This window comes from Sorex araneus, chromosome X (genome assembly GCF_027595985.1).
Source record: "Sorex araneus isolate mSorAra2 chromosome X, mSorAra2.pri, whole genome shotgun sequence".
Lineage (NCBI taxonomy): Eukaryota > Metazoa > Chordata > Mammalia > Eulipotyphla > Soricidae > Sorex > Sorex araneus.
The window spans coordinates 82,382,008-82,402,690 of NC_073313.1; positions in this window are offsets into that span (position 1 = coordinate 82,382,008).

Here is a 20,683-nt window from a genome sequence, read left to right on the forward strand (position 1 = left end):
GAGTGAGAACCCAGTAACCCCTGAGTATCACTGGGAGATGAAAGAAAGAGAGAAAAAGAATGAAAGAAATAACAAAAGGGAGAAAGAAAGGAAGAAAGAAAGGAAGAAAGAAAGAAAGAAAGAAAGAAAGAAAGAAAGAAAGAAAGAAAGAAAGAAAGAAAGAAAGAAAGAAAGAAAGAAAGAAAGAAAGAAAGAAAGGAAGGAAGGAAGGAAGGAAGGAAGAAAGAAAGAAAGAAAGAAAGAAAGAAAGAAAGAAAGAAAGAAAGAAAGAAAGAAAGAAAGGAAGGAGGAAAAAAGAAAGAAGGAAAGAAAGGAGGAAAGAAAGAAAGAAGGAAGGAAGGAAAGAAAGAAAGAAAGAAAGAAAGAAAGAAAGAAGAGAGTAGAGAGGAGAGAGAGAAAGAAAGATAAAAAGAAAAGAAAGAGCAGAGAAAAAGAGAAAGAGAAAAAGAAAGAAAGAAAGGAGAGAGAAGAGAGAAGAAAAGCAGTCTTTTAGAGACTGGAACCGTCTCCCATCTCCCCACTATGGGAAGTACTACCTCCACTTAAGCTGGGGAAAGCTGCTTTGCTGGGTGGGTGGGTGGCTCAGCTGCTTTCACAGCTGCCGGCCTAGTCATTGTTCAAATGAATGAGAACCCGCAGAACCTATCAAGAAGGAAAGGAAACCCACCCAGCACCCCTGTGCCCAGCCTAAGTTCACTGTGTCCCTCCTTCCTTCCTTCCCCTGAAGGCCTAAGATGGCCTCAGCCCCACACAAAGAGGTACTCTTGGGTCAGGCTTCCACACCCTAGCCCACCCCTTCCTCCTAGTCCTTTGTGTTTTCATGTGACTTTTAATGGAGAGCCACATCTGGGGTGTTGCTTGGAGGTTATTCCAAGCTTTGCGCTGGGAGCTACCCCCGGTGGTCCTTGGGCAAACCTGTGCTGTGCCAGGGACGCAAGCCTCATGCAAGGCAAGCGCCTTACCCCCTGACCTATCTCCTGGCCGCCTTGTGACTTTCAAAGTGTCTTTTTTTGGAGGTTTCTTTTAAACAGTTTATTTTCTATATTTTATTATTGTTTGAGGCTCTGTGAAAAAAAAATTCTTGTTTACGGCTGGAGAGGTAGTACAGCAGACAGGGCACTTACTTTGCATGCTAGAAATCTAGTTTCGATCCCTGGCACCCCATAGACACCCCCCAACATCCTCCAGGAATGATCCCTACATACAGAATCAGGAGCAAGCCCAGAGCACTGACAAGTGTGGCCCAAGCTCCCCCCAAGTGTCTTTTATTAAAATTAAAATTACTTTTTACTTGAACAGACACTCGAGCGTGTTGGGAATCCCATCCTTCAAAAGGCAAAATAAAGTGGGCTCCGGTCACCGTGCTCTAGCAGCAATGCATGGAACACACACTCACACACTCACACAGCCTCCCCCAACTCTGTGTCAGGGCAGTCCCCAGCTGCTGCGGCGGGAAGCAGTGTGGGGGTGTGCTTGCATTGTCTGCCTTCAAAACAGGGGCAGCCTGCGGAGGTTCCTAGACCCCCAATGGCCCCCGGCTGACCCCCTGCCAGCCAAGAGGTGCCCCACTGCCAAGAATGCAGTGGAGTCCCGCTGAGGCGGGAGGCCGCAGCTCAAGAAAATGTGAGGAATGCCCTTTGTAAAGACACACTAGCCTTTGCACAGAAGAGTCCTCTGGGCTGCCACAAAGGTAGGACGCGTCGTTTCAGGACCCAGGGTCGGGATCCAAGTTCACTTCAAATCTGTCTCTAAAGAAGGACGCCCGCTCATTAAAAAGAGCCTTGACTTGAACTTGACAGCATTCCCACCCAGCGTCTATTGTGCCACTGATGTCAGGATCACTCATGGAAACCGGCCAAGAGGCCACACCCCCTTGGGGGGGGGCGGGAGGAGCTGTTCTCCAAAGGCCTTTTCTTACTTACCCATCCAGTCCACCGGGATACCCAGCCTAAGTAGAACAGATTTAGAAATGCCCATCATTGCGCCCTGGGGAGGGGGACTGACCGGCTCCCCGCCTGGCTGAAGCCGCACCCACACCCGACAGCTACAGCCATACAAAGGGCTCAACTTGACTGCTTCACGGCTAATCCAAAGAGACAACAAATTGACAAAAATTCCAGGTACATGGTACACTGGCTCAACTAACAACAAACAGCTCAGTAAATCCTTGGACAATGACTTTAATGATCTCATGGCGAGGTCGAACAATTTTCACAAACTTCCTTCCACGGAACTATTTTTTGGGAATTCCACTTCCCACTTTGCAGTAGCAAGGAATAGAAAATGCATTATTGTGTGCCTGCCACCAAGGCGGGGGGGAGGTGGGCTTGGGAGTGGGTGGAAAACTGGGGTTTCTGATGGCGGGAAGGTCACAGTAGTAGTAGGATTGGAGTCTGAATGTGAAATGCCCAAAACACTTGTGTTATGATCCACTCTGTAAACCATAGTGTTTAAATAAAGTTAAGAAAAAAGGAACGCCCACTGCTGAGAAGAATGTGTCTGTGGATGTAGACATCATCTGGATTCCTTTTCCTGTCTTGGGGGAGACTGCATGTTGATGAGGAGGCTGTTGTGAGAGATCGTGGGACAGTATGAAGAGAGCCAGGCCTTGGCTTGCCTTTCACAGAAGACTTTGCATTCTTAGCAGAAGGCAGTTTCTTCACGAATTTCAATCACCTGTAACCCTTGAGCTAAACTGAGGGATGTGAGCAGGTTATTATGGTGCAGGGAGGAAACCTGAGGCCACTAGAAAGCCGAGGGTACAGTCTTTTAGAGGCCAGGCATCGTGTTAAGAATGCAGTCATCGTTATTCTCATTCCACTCCCAAGAATAGCTGACGGTCATCGAAGGCCTTTGAAAGGATTTTTCCTCATTTCTCTAATCACATGCCTATGACTGACCATATTCCCCTTTGTTTTTATTGTTGCTTTTATTTTTGGTCTGGGGACCACACTCAGCAGTGCTCAGAGCTATTCTTGGCTTTGAGCTCAGTGATCACTCTTGGAACTTGGTAGATCACGTGACACCAGAGACGGGGCATAAAACTGGAGTCCACTGCATGGAAGGCAAGCACCTTAACTCCCGTAGTGTATCACCAGCCCCCATATTCTCCTTCTTTCCATTTGATAAAGGAGGTGGCGGTAGCATATGGATATACCGTACCTTGCCTGCAGTCCTACAACTAGTATATATATACTTGTATGCACTTGGTTTCTTTTGCAGAGTGACAGGGTGCACCATTGAGCCCACTCAGGCTTCTCCTGGCTCTGTGCTTAGGGGATCACTCTCAGCAGTGTTTGGGAACTGTGCGGTGCTGGGGATTAAGCCTGGACCTCCTGCGCGGAAAGCACATACTCAACATGCACTCAGCCCATTGAACTCTCTCCAGCCCACTTCTGTATACTTGAATTCAAAGCTCTCCAACACCCATTCCTGGATCCTATCACCTTTTCTCCCTCACGATCAGGGAAGAGCACTTGAGAAATGTAGATACTGGTCTCTTGCAGCTCTGCCAGTTTAACCCCCTATATGCATTTATTCTCGCAGTATTTATTCGTTTTGACTTTTGAGCTATGCCTGGCCATATTCAGAGGCTATGCCAAGAGATGCTTGGGGGAGTCTTATGCAGTGCTGGTATTGGAACCAGGATTGTGGCTGCAGCTACCTTAACCTTTGTACTATCTCTCCTACTCCATCTTTTAGCATTTGCTGATTGGCTATTAAGTGTATAGTATATATTACTGCCAAGTGCTGCCGCAGTGGACAGGGCAGTGGGCAGGCGAGTGGCACCGGGGCCAGAGGTGGTGGAGGGCCCTGGGTTGTCACGGGATGACAGACCGCCCCCCCCAGCCAGGCCCCGCCCCCCACACTCAGCATCCTGACTGCGCCTGTGCCTAAGGGCACTCCTGCATGCAGCGGCCAGCAGAGCCGAGCTCACGCACCCCGACCCCTCTGAGCCTCGGCCAGGGTGCAGGGGGCCCCCAGCCCTCAGGCACGGGGCTCGGAGCTCTGAGGAGGCTCTGTGTAACCCAAACTTGTTCTCATGGGACTCAAGTTTGTGGGAACTTGAGGGACCCCAGGCTGCATGGTTCCTGCAGGCATGAAAGCAGTGAGGGTGGGAAGGCCTGTCCCCCTTCCCTCCCCCTCCTCCCTTCCCTCCCCTCCCCTTCCCCCCTTCCCCTCTCCCTCCCCTCCTCCCCTCCCTCCCACTCCTCCCCTTCCTCCCCCCATCTTCCTCCCCCCCTTCCCTTCCTCTCTCTCCTCTTCCTTCCTTTCCCCTTCTTCCCCTCCCTCCTCCCCTTTTTCCCCTCCTCCTTCCTCCTCTTTTTTTCTCCTCCTCCCCCTCGTCTCCTCCCCTTCTTCCTCTTCTTCCTCCCCCACACCATTTTCAGGCCACACCTGGTGGATCTGGGGGGCCATGTGTGCGTGGCTGAGTCCAGGGTCCCTCCTACACCCTGGACAGTCTTAACGAGTCCCCACGCCCAGAGGGGTGTCCTGGGGACAGCAGGACCTTCAGGACACCTCCTTGCCTCAAGCTGACTGAACTCACTTTTGACCATATTTGCCTCAAAGCCAAGTGGCCACCCTGTGGGGCCGTGGTATAAATATCAGCTGCTGACCTTGTGTCCCAGTAACACCAGCCCTGGGCACGCGGGGCCTCCTGCCAGCCAGAGCAGGGGCTGGGCTGCAGGGCCCTGGCAGGAATATCCTAGGCTTTCTGAGGGACGGTCACTAGGGCCCGTTCGGACCCCGCAGCCCGGGCCTTGGGGGCTCGCTCCAAGGAGTGAAACTCCCGTGGGGTCAGAGAGCACGGCCGGCACCGCACCCTCACGGCCACCTCCCACACCCGCCTCCCGGCACAGCTAGAACCAGCCTTGCGCGATAAGAACACGGGTCAGGACGGGGTGTGAGACCCAGTTACAGCTCGTGCTGGCCTGTGGGTCTCGGGCTGGACAGCTGGAGAGAGACGGGTCGCCTTCCTGCATGTGTGCGTGCGTGAGTGCATGTGTGTGCATGTGTGAACGTGTGTACGTGTGTGTGTACGTGTGTGTGAGCATATGTGTGCACGTGTGTGTGCGCGTGTGTGATCATGTGTGTGTGCGTGTGTGAGAGAGAGAGGTAGGGGAGAGAGCGATCAGGAAGGCAGCTCAGGAGGCAGTTGAGCACAGTGCTGGATCCAGCCGTTCCTGAAGCGAGCCCTTGACTGACCCTCAGATCTCTCTGAACTGATGGATTCCTTCTCTGTTGCCCAGCACCAAGCCGTCTGCAAGTGGCCAGGAACCGCACCCTTCGGTGAGTTTTGTGGCCGGATTCTAGGGACAGTGTCTCCCGGCAGGGTCTTTGGGTTGAGGTGGCCCCTGGGGAAAATCCAAGCTTAAGGAACCTTAGGAATCCACTTCGAGGTCCCCTGGCAGGTCAGATCCCCGTGGTTGCTGGACTCTGGTCCCTGTGGCCGCTGGCCAGCAGCTCCGAAGTGCTGTGCTCCTAGTGGCCTGTGTTCTGCATCTGGGCTCTTTCCTCTCCAGCAGGTGACTGCCCAGTTCCCCCGGAAGCCTCGGTGGCCTTTCCTTTTGTTGCCGTGTTCGACTTCCGGTCGGAGGGGTCTCTTCCATCCAACACATCTGCGTGGACAGTCCAGGGGACACTCACTATTTATTTATTTATTTATTTATTTATTTATTTATTTATTTATTTATTTATTTATTTATTCTTACTCTTTAAGTTTTTCCATACCTATTATATACATACCTCTCGGAGAGCCCAGCAAGCTACTGAGAGTATCCCGCCCTCATGGGCAGAGTCTGGCAAGCTACCCGTGGTGTATTGGTGTAACAATAGGTCTCATTCCCCCTAACCCTGAAAGAGCCTGCAGTCGTTGGAAAAGACAAGTAAGGAGAGGCTGCTAAAATGTCAGGGCTGAGTGTTATAGAGACATTACTGGTTCCCGCTTGAGTAAATCACGAATAACGGGATGACAGTTACAATGACAGTGATATATTACATATATAGCTCTGTGGGATGTCTGTGTGTGTGAGAGAGAGAGGGGGGAGGAGATGGTGGTGGTGGTGAGAGGTAAAAGAGCACATTTCAAGAAATTTATAATATTGTTGTCATCTCCTTTGTCTTTATGCTCTAGGGTGATAGACAAACGTGTAACCCGGAAAGAGGTAGAATGTAGTGTGCTCAAGGGAGGTATTGCCAATCCACTCGCACATCCAGTGGCCACTGGCTCAGTCTCAGTGGAAGAAGGGGAGAGAGAAAGGCAAGTCTCCTCCTGAAAAGGCTAAGCATCAGGGGTGGGGGGACCAAGATGCAGGAAAGAATACGAAACTTCCTATGATTGGAATATGGGGTGTGGAAGCTGGAAACAGTGAATGGCGAGGCCATAAAGGCAGTTCAGAAACAGATGTTTGAATGTAATGCTGAAAAGTTTTGTTCTGTTTTGTTTGCAGTGGCAGGAATTGAACATAGGGCCTCTTTGAGGATTTTACATTATGTAATGGGAAGCCACTGGGCAATTTTAAGAAGGAATGGGTGATGTTTATGGGCCCTATCCTTTTAAGAATTAGGGTTTTTTTTTTTGCTTTTTGGGTCACACCTAGTGATGCACAGGGGATACTCCTGACTCTGAACCCAGGAATTACCCCCGGCAGTGCTAAGGGGCCATATAGGATGCTGGGAATTGAACCCGGGTCAGCCGCATGCAAGGCAAACACCCTACCTGCTGTGCTATTGCTCCAGCCCCAAGAATTAAATTTTTAACATTTATTGTATTATTTTTTGTTGTTTGTGGGCCAAACCCAGCAGTGGTCAGGAATTAATCCTGACTGTGTGCTTAGGGGTAATTCTTGGTGGTACCAGAGATTGAATAGGCTGAGTGCAAGGCAAGTGCCTTAACTCTTACCCTCTCTGTCCTGCATACTTTGCTTTTTAAAAAGAACTGCGGGAAACAGCTTTACTTGGACTGTTGAAATATGATCCTGAGTTCCATACTGAGTAAGAGTCATCATATGATTCCCTTCTTTTGGTTTTGGGGGCAGGCTCAGTGGTACTAGGGGCTATTCGCTACTCAGTGCTAGGTGGATACTCCCAGCAGTTTTTGGGGGACCCTGCAGTGCTGGGTCTCAAGTGTGGGACTCCTGCATGCAAAAAATGTGCTCAGCTTAAATAGCTCAGCTATGCCTCTATTACCATAGTTCCTATTAATGATAATGTACGTTTCCAGCTTCTACCTCTGAGATTCCAATTTAGTGGAGTAAAATCAGGGACATGACCGAGAATTTCTTAGAAAGGAGAGCAAGACCTATTATTATTCCAGTTCACTCCTCAGAAATACCTATTTATTCATTTTTCTTTTTTTGTTATAACAACCCCAAATTGTGTGGCTTTAAGTGACACAAATACATGGTCTTTTGTTTCCTTATTTTGAGGGGCCCTTCCAAGCGGTACTTACTTGGAAAGGTTGGAGACCCCTCTCAATGATTCCCCAATAACATGGCCTGAGGAGGCATTGCTGGGCCCTATTGGGTACTCAGGGGCCATGCCCAGTGGGGCCGGGGGTACCATACTGGACAATGTTCTATTTCACTTAATTTTTTAAATTTAGACATGTTCTATAAAGTTGTCTATAATAGGGTTTCAAGCATACACTGTTCCACCTCTCATCACAACATCCTGTGAGCCCCCGTCCCTCCACAAGTGACCCCAGAATTCCACCCATCCACCAACCAGACTCCTTGACAGATACATTTGTAAATTTAATTACTGCAGTTCAAGTACCATAGTTTCCATACTGTTGACTCTGGTGGATTAGATAGATACAGGTATCTCAGTTCTATACCACTCCCAATTTTATGGAGGTTTTTGGATTATTGATAAAGATATTTGTGAGAGCTTTGTATATATTGAATCCTAGCCCTTTAAAAATATTTTTAATTTAATTTATTTATTTTTGCTTTTTGGGTCACACCCAATGATGCTTAGGGGTTCCTCCTGGTTCTGCACTCAGGAATCACTCCTGGTGGTGCTTGGGTGGTACCAGGGATCGAACCTTTCCTACGGTGTTATCACTCCGGCTGTGGATCCTAGCCCTTTTTCTGAAATATTGTGGGCAATATCTTCTACCATTCCAACAGTGTTTGAAAGAACTATATGCAGTGTTAAGGATTGAATCAGGGTTAGCAAGCCATATGTTCTTAACCCCTGCACCATTTCTCCAGTCCCAGACTTAAGATCTTAAGGTTCAGGAGGTCAGAAGCAAGGATCATCAGGAATTTGTTCCTTCCAGAGGCTTTCCCAAAGAATCCTTTTCCTTCTCTTTGCCCATTTATGGAGGCTGCTACAGTGTCACGATGGATGGGTCACTTCCTTCTTGTGCAGAGACAAAAGTGCAGTCTTTTACCACCTCTTTTATTTAAAAAAATATTATTAAATCACAGTGAGGTACAATTACAGACTTACAAACTTTTGTGCCTACATTTCAGTTATATAGTGGTCAAGTGCCCATCCCTCCACCAGTGCCCATTTTCCACCACCAATGGTCCCGGCATCCCTCCCATCACCCCTTCCCGTCCTCTCTCTCTCTCTCTCTTTCTCTCTCCTTTTGGGTGTTGTGGTTTGGAGTAGAGGTATTAAGTGGCCATATGTTCGGTGTATTGTCTAGTTTTGGCCTGAATCTCCCATCCCGAACAGGCTCTCCTAGCCCCTTTACTTGGTGGTCCCTTCTCTATCTGAGCTGCCTTCTCCCCCAGCATGCAAGGCTGACTTCTAAGCTGTGGAGTAATCCTCCATTTTACCATTTTTTGACCTTTGCTTCCATTGACACATCTCAGACTCTGCTCTTCCTCCCCCTTCCTCTCTCTCTGAGGGAAGGAATGTTTTTTAGGCCTTGTTCAGTATTCTGGCTAGTCCTGTCTCTGTGCTCAGGAGTCGATATGTGGTTTTTGGAAGTGTATATGTGGCACAAGGGATTCCAACCAGGATTGGCCACGCACAAGGCAAACTCCTTAACTCTTGTCTATCTCTCCAGCTCTTCCTGCCTCTCTCTTATAACTACCCCGGTGAAAACATTGGGCCTTCCAGGATAATCTAGGAATAAACTCTATGACACAGGTTTCTTAACTTAATCACACCCCAAGCCCTTTTTTTTGCCCTGTCAAGTCATGCTGACTCTAGAAATTCAGATGTGGGTTTCTTTAGAGGTTACTGTCAACCAATGTTTTAGAAAGTTGATTATATGGCGCCTGTCCCAGAGGCACAGAAATGATGGTAAGAAGCCTTCGTTGTCATGGGGGAGGCAATTTCTGTTTGTTCACTTAAAGATGGTAAATTTTCAAGGGGTTGCTGAGCAGTTTATTTTCTGTAAAGGGAGTACTGGGTCAATGAAGTTTGGGGATTTTCCTTGAAACTATTTTTCAGGCAGCTTCTAAGGGGAATGGGAGTCTATAAACTGTAGCTATTTGTTTTCTTCCTGGTGCACAGTGAAATTCTGGCACAGAAATCATTAGGGCCAACAGTGGAACTTGCCATGCCTCTCCCTACCGTGCAGAGGACCCCCGACAATGAGACAGGGTCATTGACTTGAGGAATGAGCTACTTGGGGCCCCTGCTGAGCTCAGAATTAAAGGAGCCTTGAAAAAGCTTTATTCAAAAACTTTCTCTGAGCATTTTCTTTTCTTAAACTGGGGACTAGGCTAGTTGCTAGGGATACAACCATGAATAAAACTGATGTTGACAAAGCACTCTCACTCACTGCTGGCGGGGCTGTTGCCTAGTTCAGTCTCTTTAGAAAATCATTTGGAGACTTCTCAAAAATTAAGAGTAGAACTTCCATACAGCCCTGTGATTCTGCACTTATGCACCCTAAGGACACAAGGACTTTAATTTGAAAGGGCATATGCACACCTATGTCCATTGCAGCACAATTTATAATAGCGAATATCAGGAAACCACCCCAGTGCCCAATGGCAGATAAAGAAATTGTGGTCTTGAAACACAATGGAATACTACTCAGCTATAAGAAAGGATAAAACCTTGACATTTACTGCAACTTGAATGAAATTGGAGGGGAACATCCTTAGTGAAGTGAATCCAAAGTAAAGACAAATGATTTCTCCCATAGGCTGAATATAAAGGAACAAAGGAAGAGATTAGACAATTCTCATTGGGAACAAATTCCGAGTATGATCAATAGAATTGGGAACTGAGGTAGCTAAGGGGGATGAAGGAAGGGGCAGAGGGAAATGCTGTTAGGATCTTTATATACTGGTGAAGGGATTGGTAGAGCAACACTACAAGTATAAAACAATGACTTCAATATTCTTGTAAACTATGATACCATAATGAAAAACAAATTTAAAAAAGACTTACATTGGGGCCAGAGAGATAGTACAGCAAGCAGGGCATTTGCCTTGCATGCAACTGACCTGGACTCAATCTCTGGCATCCCATTTAGTCCCCTGAGCACTTGCAGAAGTCATTCCTGAGTGCAGAGTCAGGAATAACCCCTGAGCATCACTGGGTGTGATCCCAAAGCAAAAAAAAAAAAAAAAAACTTAGACTGAGCTCAAACCAAAGCCTGCTGGAATTGCATCAACCTTGTTACAGTTTGCAAATGTGTGTTCAAGGTTACAGTTTGCAAATGCGTGTTCAAGGTTTCAGGACTGTAGTCTAGAAAACACAATCCCAAGAAGAACTTGAACTAGCTTTTCAAGTTTCCTTGGTGAGGTAGACCCATTCTAGTCTGTTTTAGGAAATAAGGTTTTCAGGGCAATTCTCAGTGATATAAAGTGGTCAAGCAGTGACTGGTGGAATTTCAGTAGGTGGCCTTTGATAGGTCAATATGGTTCCCTTTTCTTCTCTTTGGTGGGCAGACCTGAGTATGCCCGGACAGGCTGATGTTCTTGGTTATGCTAAGTACCCAAACACCCAACACCCTCTGTGCTCTCTTTGGTTCTTATGCAGACTGAGGATGGCTTTTTAAAACAATTATTATTTAAGGGCCAGAGCAATAGTACAGCAGGTAGGGAAGTTGCCTGTATGCAGCTGACCCAGGTTCTATCCCTGGAACTACATATGGTTTCTTGAGCATTGCCAGGAGTAAACCCTGAGCACTGTCAGGTGTGGCCACCTCCACCACCACCACGACCAAAGTCACTGACACTTGGCCCTGCCATCAAGATGCTCACAGTCTAGTGGGGAAACTGAACTGTTTAACCTTTGTAATAGAATTTAACCAGTGACTCCAGGACTGCAAATCCTCCAGAGGCTTGAGGCTTCCTTAGAAGTCCTTGGGGAAAGCTGCTGAGCTGATCCAGTAGAAGGAGGAAACTTTCAAGGCTAACATGCACTGCAAGGTTTAGAACAAACTTAAGAAGTTTGAACACGTGTGAATGCACCACAATCATTATACCCATTTTATAGATGGAAGCACAAGAACAGTGGTTAGGGGCAGGAGCGATAGCATAACAGGTAGGGCATTTCTTGCAGGCAGCCAACCCGGGTTCAATTCCCAGCATCCCATATGGTCCCCTGAGCACTACCAGGAATAATTCCTGAGTGCAAGAGCCAGGAGTAACCCCTGTGCATCACCAGGTGTGACCCAAAAAAGAAAAAAAAAAGAACAGTGGTTAAATTACTTGTTCAAGGTCACAGAACTAGCAAGTGGCAAATGTCTATGCAGGCAGGATTATGATACCTCTGGCTTTGTTCCAGGAAGCTGTGATCACTGAGGCCTATTTCCAGGGTAAAGTTTACCGCTCCTGATTTCAGAACCCCAGACAAGCTTTCTTTTTTCATTTCTTAATTTTTCCTTGCCATACTCGGCGGTGTTCAGGGCTTACTTCTGACTCTGCACCTAGGGATCAGTCCTGGCAGGGCCCAGGGGACCACATGGGATGCTAAGGATCAAACCAGTGTTGATCATATGTAAGGCAAGTGTCCGCCTTATATTTTGGGAGGGGACTTAAAGTAACACTCAGTAATGATCAGGGTTTGATCCTGACTCTGCTCTCAGGGACCACTATTGGCAGAGTTCGGGGTCCACATGTGGTGCCAGGGATCAAACCTGAGTTGGTGGAATGCAAGACCTACCTGCTCAACTATCCATCCTGCCCACTGAGCAATTTTTTTTTGCTTTTTGGGGTCACACCCGGTGATGCACAGGGCTTGCTCCTGGCTCTGCACTCAGGAATCACTCCTGGCAGTGCTCAGGGGACCATATGGGATGCTGGGAATCGAACCCGGGTCGGCCGTGTGCAAGGCAAATGCCCTACCCACTATGCTATTACTCCAGCCCCTGAGCAATTTTTAAAAGAAACAACTTTGCTCTGTAGCCGGGAACTGGTGTTCCTTGCCAACCTGCAGATATGGAAGACATAAGGAGCTTAGGAGGTTTCTGTGAGCAATTGTAGCTGCCGGCCATCCCCTTGGGAATGTTTAACTTGGTCCTTTGGCTAGTTTCATTTCTTTTGTTTTGCTTTTTTGGGGAGCGGGGCCCACACCCAAGGTTCTCAAGGTTTCCTCCTGACTTTGCACTCAGAGATCACTTCCCGCAGTACTTGAGAGCTGTTCCTCCTCTGTACTCAGGATTGACTCTTGACATGCGATGCCTGGGATTGAACCCTGGTCGGCCGTGCTGCAAGGAAAGCAATTTAACTCCTTGTACTATATTTCTGACCCCAAACGACTATTTTTATCTCTTCCTCTGTCTCTGAGGCACTTTAGGACCGAAAACTGGTTTGCTTATTTCAGTGAAAGAAAACAAAACAGGAAAGGCAGTGGGATGATGACAAGAAAATTTCACGGACCGGATCCCTGGAAGAAAGCCTTTAGCCCTCTGTGTGAACACTTCCTCCTTCTGTAGGGGGTTAACGAAGAGTTGACTAGCTAAATCCTTTGACTGTAGACTGCCCTCTCTAACTCAAGCCCCTTCCATTTGAATTTCAGACAAGGGTTGAGTTCAAGCTTCTTTTGCTCCGGCTATGAATAAATGGTGTGCTGAGCAAATTAATAGTGTAAACCCTGAAGCTTGGCTGAATTAAAGAGAACAAATGTCTCAACCCCCCTCCAGCCCTTTTTTCACATTGATGTAAAAAAAAAACTAATATGCCGATTAAAAATCATTCTTACTCATTCAGCGGCTCCTCCAAGGAGTTCTCTGTAATCGTTTTTGTTTGGCTAACCCTAATGAGTATATGAAAATCACTTTGGAACCAGCTTGTGGGGTCTGGCACGCCCCGCCTCTGCTTTAGATCACATTGTGAATGCCGAGAATAAGCTTTAGGGCTTTAGCGTTCCTTGACGTTTCATTTAGTTATTTTATCAACTGTTTTCAAAGGGGTCTTTAAAAAGACTTCTTCCCCCCTTCATATTTCCTAGAATTCTTTGAGCTAAGTGCAATTTGAGTGTATTCCAGCTGAGCCTCTGGAAATAAAGTAGAAGGTTTTGAATGGTATGGTCTGGGCTGAGCCTGGCCTTTCCCCAGACAAATCCCTACCTGTCCTCGGAGTCAGCCACTGCAATTGCCTGGGAGAAAGCACCGTCCCCCTCCCCCGACACAACCACAACCACACACACACACACACACACACACACACACCTGGCATAGATCTCTCTCACGCACCTACCGCACTCGGAGGCACAAGCTTTGTGTACATGTCTGTCTCCTTCACCAGACTCTTAATGCCTCCCGGGCACGGAACCTTTCTAATTTTTTTTTCTAAAGCGCTTAACAACAATTACACAAGTAATACCCGAAAACAGTTTCAGGGGGTGGGGGGAGGGCTGGAGATCAAGCAATGTTGCCTGTTCAGTTCCCCATCCCCGGTTCCCTCCCTAGCAATCCCAGTCCTTTGGTTTTGTTTGAATTTCTATTTTTTACAAGCACAGGGCATTAAATTTACCTTCTTAATCATTTTTAATTATACAGCTCGGGAGTGTTAAGTAAATTCATTTCGTTGTGCAACCGATGGCTAGAACTTTTCATTCTTGCCCAACTGAAACTCTCTGTCTATTAAATACCGTGTCCCTCTCTCCCCTCCCTGGATCCACCCTTGGCAATGCTTTTGCGACTTCCTTGCTCTGTGAATTATTTCACTTTCACTAAGGTGCCTCCGGTCAAGGGAATCACACTCTCTTGCTCCTTTCCTGCGGCCTTTGTGCTATTGCCCGAAGGGTCGCACACTTGGTTGGATAACATGGGGGCGGGGGAAGGGAACACGAAGGGTCACACTTTGGGGTGCTGGGGAGCACACCACAGCGCTGAGGATGTGGGGCAGGGCCAGAGAGCAAACGCGAGGTGTCATGCATGCGACGCATGCACTGAATTACTACTGCACCACATATCTGGGTCTGTTGGACCTGGGCTGCTTGACTTAGTGGAATGATGACAAGGTTTATCCACTTCATAGTATGGGTCAGAATGTCAATCTTGTGAAAAACTAAATAATATTTGGGGTCAGAGAGATAATACAGCCGGTGAGGTGATTGCCTGGCATGTAGCCAACCTGGGTATATTTCCCGGTGCCGTATATGATCGCCTGAGCCCCACCAGAAATGACCCCTGAGACTGGAGCCAGGAGGTATGCCCCATGCCCCAAAAGAGTCGAAAGCTATTCCAAGAGATGGCTCTACCACTTCGTGTCTATCCATTCATCCACAGATGAACATTTGGACCGTTTCTGTTTTCGGGACTGCTGTGAATAACACAGCCATGAACACGAAGGCTATTGGTGTCTCCTTGAAAACCTGCATTCAAGTCTGATGTGTATCTATCCAGAAGTGGGATGACAATCATAATCCTATTTTAAATCCCCCCTCCCCTTCCCTTTTGTGGTTGCTGCTGCCGTGACAACCAGAGGTCACATACATGCTTGCTGGGGGTTGCACGCCTTTAATTATGGCATTCTCGCACATTCTGTTGCCTGGGGTTCCAAACAGTGAGCACCTGAACCAACTTGGTATATGTAGCTGGCTCTGGGGGATTAAAAACTCCAGGCTCAGGCTTTCAGAATGGGTATTTGTTGCCACTGAAACTTCTCCTGAACTTCTGTTTTTAACTTTTGAGGAGCCATCATGCATTATTTCCCTAGCAGCCAAAATGTTTACCTTTTCACCTGCAGTGCACAAGTTTTTCAATTTCTCTGTATCCTTGCCAACACTTGTTGCTTTCTGTTCTTGGACTAGGGACCACTCTAATGGCTATTAGGTAATATTTAGTTGTGATTTTGACTTGCATTTCCTTAGTGATAACTGATATTGATCATCCTTTCTTGTACTTGTTGGATATGTTTATATATTTTTAGAGAATTGCCGGTTTAAGTTCTATGCTTTTTTGTTTGATTTTTGTGGTGCTCAGGGCTCTGTGCTCAGGGATAACTCCTGAAAATTCTCAGAGGCACTGGTGGGGATCTAACTGGGGTCTGCCATGTGCAAGGTATGTGCCTTAATGCCTATACCATTTCTCAGGATTTTCCACTTTGTTCATTTTACTCAGCTTGTTTATTTCCCTGTGTCGTATTAAATATATGAATTTTGAGTTTGTTCTATTATGTAAGCTGCCTTGTCATGTTGTTGACCATTTCCTGCCATGCACATAAGTTTTAACGTTCAAGAGAGTCCCATTTGTCTATTTTTTCCTTTGGTTGATTTGGTGTCATATCAAAGAAGTCATTGCAAAAGCCAATGTATTAAAACCTCTCATCTGTTCTCTTCTAGGTATTTTATAGGTCTTTTAGGTCATAATTTTGGTCTGTAATCTAGTTTGAGTTAATTTGTATATATGGTATAAGGATCTACTTTGTTTATTTTTTTGCACATGGGCATTTAATTTTTTTCCAAGACCGTTTGTTAAAGGAATTATTCTTCTCCCATTGTGTGATCTTCAAATGCTTGTCAAAATTATTTGATCCTACATGCAAGGGTTTATTTTGGGGCTTTCTGTTTCAGTGGTTTGTTTACATGTCTATATTTGTACCATCACACTGTCTTCACTATTTTTGTTTGGAGCAAGTTTTGAAATTATAAATTTAAGGCCTTTGTTCTTTCTTCAAGATTATTTTGATTATTCAAGGTCTCTGGAGACGTCATATGAATTTCGGGATTTTTCTTATTTATGCAAAAAATTCCACTGGGATTTTGATGAGGATTGCAATCAATCTGTAGATCCTTTTGATATTATGAACGTTTTAATAACATTAAATCTCCTAGTTCACAATCTGTCTTCCATTCTTCATGTATCCTTTGATTTCTTTTAGCACTGTTTTTAAGTTTTCAGTGTAAATGTCTTGTGCCTCTTTGGTTAAATGTGTTCCTAAGTATTTCATTCTTTTTGATACTAGTGAAAATGGGATCTGTTTTCTTCTTTTCAGATTGGTCATTTTTACTGTGTAAAAATACATGTGTAGGGCTGAAGAGATAGTACAGCAGGTAGAGGAATGCCTTGCATGTAGCCTTCCCAGGTTTGATGCCTGACATTCCATCTGGGGTCCCCAGAGCACCTCCAGGAGTAATTCCTGAGTGCAGAGTCAGGAGCAACCCCTGAGCATCACTAGGTGTGGCCCCAAAGTAAAAACAAACAAGCAAGAATTACTGTAAAAAACTAAAGAACGCCGAGGGGGGGGTGAGCACTCGCGGGCTCTCCGGGCGGCTCTGTCTCACCACCCGCGTTCCGTGCTCTGGAACCGCAGTGTGTGGACTGGATCGGGACAGCCGGTGGTCAAGGACAGGCGAAGGAAGAACGAGGACCAAGCTGGTTGCTGATTAGTTACCGTTTATTCAATCTTCAAGCTTTCTCATCTCCCGCACTCCCAGCTCCGGCCTCTCTCTGGATCTACTGCTCAACTGCTGCTTCTCTCTCTGGCTTCTCTCTCTCCTCCTACTTACTTGTCTCTCCCACCTTACCCTCCAGGCTACAACCAGCCAGGTCGCAAAATCAACATAAGAAAGCCCTTCCTGAGGGCAGGGCACTCCAAAGCCCTTCCTCACTCTTAAGGTTTTTTTCTTTTCCTTAGTCCAGGAACTTATTAACATCTTAATACTAGTTATTTTTGTATGGACATAGCAAGGGATACATTGAGGCTTGCAAGGCAGCTCTCCTGGCAACATCTTGCCACAGGCTCAGACCACAGCACTCAGGCCAGATTAATCATTCCTCACCCTAGCAGGGTCCAAATCTAGTTATCACTGTTTGGATCATGACAGCATTTGTCCATGATCAAGCTTTTAACTTATAGTTAAGCATTAGGCACTTTGGCCAGGCCCATCTCGATGCCAGGGTAGCACACAACTCACCGCTTGCCCTGGGTCCTTCTTGTCCCACGTCGGGACCGTGCTTTGGGGGTGCTAGGAAGTAAGGGCAGCTGAGGCTTAGGTCAAGAGAACAGATGCCCTGGAGGAAAATATCATGTAGAGTCAAATGACTCCCAGGTTACAAAAGCATAACATTTGTTAAGTCTTCCTGTGTCCATACAAAAAGGACTTGCTCTGAATAAACTATGCAAAGGACTCAAGGAGAAGAGAAAAACATTATTTACAAGTCAACAGAACACCAAGAAAGAAGCTACAAATAAACAAAGAGGAATAGGAGCACTGTAACGGGAGTAACCCAATAAACCTAAACTACTGAGGCTATGTTATCCTACAAATTACTATTGACATTTGTATTGATTTGGTATCAGGTCACATTTTTGTAATTGTTTCTTAGGTTTTTGTGTTTGTTTGATGTTTGTGCCACACCTAACAGTTCTCATAGCTTATGCCTGGCTCTGCATTCAGGGATCACTCCTGATTGGGCTTGGGGAGACTGTATAGAGTGCTGGGGATAGAACCTGTACAAGACAAGTGACCTCCTGACTACACTATTGCTCCAACCTCTATTTCCTAGTTTTAACACTTTTTATATAGATTCTCTAGAGTTTTTCTACTTTTATTTATTTATTTATTTAGTGTTTTTGTTTGTTCTTGAGGCACACCTAGCTTTGCTCAGGGCTTATTTCTGGATCTCCACTCAAGGATCACTCCTGGTAGAACTCAAGGGACCATATGGAGTACCACCGATAGAACTTGGGTCAGCCATATACAAATCAAGCACCCTTTTCCCATACTATCCCGTACTATACTATCCCGTACTATACTCTATCCCATAATACACTGCAATCTCGATTTTTCTACTTTTACTACTGCCGATATTTTTCTACATTTATAAGATTATATCTTTTGTGCACAGAGATAATTTTACTTCTTTCTTTACAACTTGGGACTGGAACAATAGCACAGCGGGTAGGGCATTTGCCTTGCACGCGGCCGACCTGGGTTCGATTCCTCCGCCCCTCTCAGAGAGCCCAGCAAGCTACCAACAGTATCTCGCCTGCACGGCAGAACCTGGCAAGCTACCCGTGGTGTATTTGATATGCCCAAAACAGAAACAACAAGTCTCACAATGGATACATTACTGGTGCCTGCTCGAGCAAATCGATGAACAACGGGATAACAGTGCTACAGTGCTTTAGAACTTGGATGTTGTTTTTCTTGGGGGGCTGGGGCTTGGGCAGGGGACACCCCTAGTGATGCTCAGGATTTATTCTTGTCTCTGCACTCAGGTATGTCTCCTGGTGGTGCTCAAGTGACCATATGGGGCGTGGGGGATCAAATCTGAGTCGGCAAGTTGGCTGTGTGCAAGGCAAGTACTATATCTCTGGCCCCTCATTTCTTGTTTTATTGCTCTAGCTAGGACTTCGGGAACTATGTTGAAAAAGGATAGTGCATATGGGTGCATATGGGCATCTTAACCTTTTTGCTGAGTTTAGAGGAAACATACTTAGCCTTTCACTGTTGAATATGATGTTAGCTGTAGTATCTCTTATGTTGAGGTAGCTTCCACATATTACTAGGTTGTTGATTGTATCATGAATTTCGCTTGCATTTCTTCAAATGCTTTTTCTGTACCAACTTACGATATCATGTAGTTCTTTAAATCTTTTAAATGTGGTAGATTACATTGATTGATTTCCACATGTTGAACTATACTTGCATTCTAAATGTCTTGGTCATGGCATGTCATTCTGTGTGCTATTGAATTCAGTTTATTAGTGTTTTGTTGAAGATTTTTTTGCATTAAGGTTTATCAAGGATATTGGTTTTTTTGTAGTGTCTTTGTTCAGTTTTGGTATGGTGGCAATGTGTATTTCACTCCTCTTTACTAAGATATTTTCAATGCATTTAGAAGGGCATCACTGCATATGAGAATATGTAGTATTATTTGAAATGTTTTCTAATATTTAAATGATATCAAACCATGTATGTTTATTCAAATGATATCAGATCATGCAGTATTTTTCTGCATCCATCATGCAACAGTCTGACTCATATAACTTTCCATGGTGGTTCTTATTGAACCTGCCCCCATTCTTTTAAGCCACTGCACAGTCTTTAATCAATGTGTAATTTCCTTCTATATGGCAGGCACTTTAATCAATGCTAAGCTCTAGATGCAGAGGAAAAACATAGGGAATGGTATTCACATGAATAAGACAAGGAAATCTCTGTCCTCAGGGAGTTTTACATTCTAGTTGGGGTGAGGGATAGAATCAGTAAGATGATTTCTGATTTGGGTAAATTTTATGAACAAAATGAAAAGGTCAAGTGATGACATGGCTTTTAGGTTGGAGGAGTCTTAAGTTGGTCAGGGAAGACTTCATGGAGTCATTTATGTGATAGGTCCCAAATTAGCCTGGAATCAGAGTTGACAGCACTTGCTTTGCATATGACTGACTCTGTTTCAATCCCTAGTCCCGTATATAGTCCCCTGAGCTATGCCTATGTATAGTTCTTTTTATGTTAGAAAACATTATATTATAGATGTGGCTTAAGTATCTATAAGTACAATATTATATAAAAATTTCTATAGATGCAAAAATCACCCAAATAAGACATAGACCATTTAATATAAATGAAATTTTTATTCATTATTAAAAAGTATAAAAATCTCTCAGCAAGCCAGGAATAAACATGTCTTATTTCTTATTATAGTGGGCAACCATAAGTGCCAGGAATGAATGCTATACTCAACAGCTAAGTGCTGAGATGTTTGTCTTGTCTGTTAAAGAGGTTCCTTTAATACTTCTTGCAAACCTGGTTTCAAGGCTATGAGTTACCCTAGGCTGTTTTCTGTTCATGAAGCTCTGTATTGCTCCTTCAAATCTAGTTGGATAGAGTATTTTGGAAAGGTGTTCTTTCATTGAGGTTCTTTTTTCATACTCTGTCCCACCTTTCTCTTCTAGTTCATAAAGTCTCATTTGGTAGTTCTGTTATGAATCTTAGGGCCTTTCCTTTGTATGGAATTTCCTTTTTGCTTTTTTTTGGGGGGTCACACCTGGCAATGCACAGGGGTTACTCCTGGCTCTGCACTCAAGAATTACCCTTGGAGGTGTTCGGGGGACCATATGGGATGCTGGGAATCAAACCCGGGTTGATCGTGTGCAAGGCAAATGCCCTACCTACTGTGCTATTGCTCAAGCCCCTGGAATTTCCTTTTTGATCTCGCTGCTTTCAAATATTCTGTCTTTGACCTTTGCTGTTCTAATCATTATGTATCTTAGAGCTTTTCTATTTGGGTCTATTTACATTGGGACCCTTTAGACCTCTTGGCTCTCAGTGCCTACATGCCTCAACTCTGGGAGATATGTAT